Source organism: Schistocerca cancellata, chromosome 9 (genome assembly GCF_023864275.1).
Source record: "Schistocerca cancellata isolate TAMUIC-IGC-003103 chromosome 9, iqSchCanc2.1, whole genome shotgun sequence".
Lineage (NCBI taxonomy): Eukaryota > Metazoa > Arthropoda > Insecta > Orthoptera > Acrididae > Schistocerca > Schistocerca cancellata.
Genome location: NC_064634.1, coordinates 170,606,227 through 170,607,281, shown reverse-complemented (window position 1 = coordinate 170,607,281; position 1,055 = coordinate 170,606,227).

Genomic DNA, 1,055 nt, shown 5'->3' with positions numbered 1-1,055 from the left:
ATTTGGGCATAAATGATTCATTTATTGTTATTGCGTAGACTACTATTATTAATTTTATGTTATATAGTGATTTTCTACTTACTTACGGCTGTTGATTCAATCGTTCAGAATTGAAATCGATTGATTATTAGAGATTTGGCGTCCTGTTGAATGTAGCGTTGAAATATTTGCTCAGTGCGCGACGCGTCTAGCTTGCTGAAGGGATCCCTTTCAACTGTCCTCCTACGATAGGAGGTATAGAAGCTAGGAGGCTCTGGGGACCGGATTTCGACCTTCGGACCCTTACCCAACCTAACCTATAACTAGATCATATCGGAACTTGAACTTTATTTTTCCACTTTTGGCCAGGCCGGCCGCTATGGCCCAGCGGTTCTAGGCACTTCAGTCCGGAACGGCGCTGCTGCTACGGTCGCAGGTTCGAATCCTGCCTCGGGCATGGATGTGTGTGATGTACTTAGGTTAGTTAGGTTTAAGTAGTTCTAAGTCTGGGGGACTGATGACTTCAGATGTTAAGTCCCATAGTGCTCAGAGCCATTTAAAGCATTTGAACTTTTGGCCAGCTTTTTGGAACTTGGCCCCACTGTGCGCGACAGTGAGGTTGGTGTGCCACCGCTGTTCGCCGCGTCACCAGACACTCTTCGATTGTCATGAGGATACAATTAGAAGAACTGCTCATCACTGCATACAATTCTGTTTCAGTCAATGAGATTACAGGCCGAAGACGTGTCTGGAGTCGCCCCAGACGGCGTTGGGATTTCAACTTGACTGTCACCCGCCATATGGCCCGACAACCAGGAATGACTGATTGTCTGAGGTGCCACTTATTTTACAGCAAGACAGTTTTGGTTGCCATCCACAGCACCCTTGCAGCACAGTAGCACGTCGACGATACTACACGCCCCGTTTTGTTGCCCTTCATGGCAAGCCATCCTGGGTTTATATTTCAACAAGATAATGCACGCCTGCACACTGCTAAAGTATCTACTGCTTAACTTTGTGGTTGCCAAACCCTATCTTGACCGTCAAGGTCGCTGGATCACACCACAGTTGGGAAC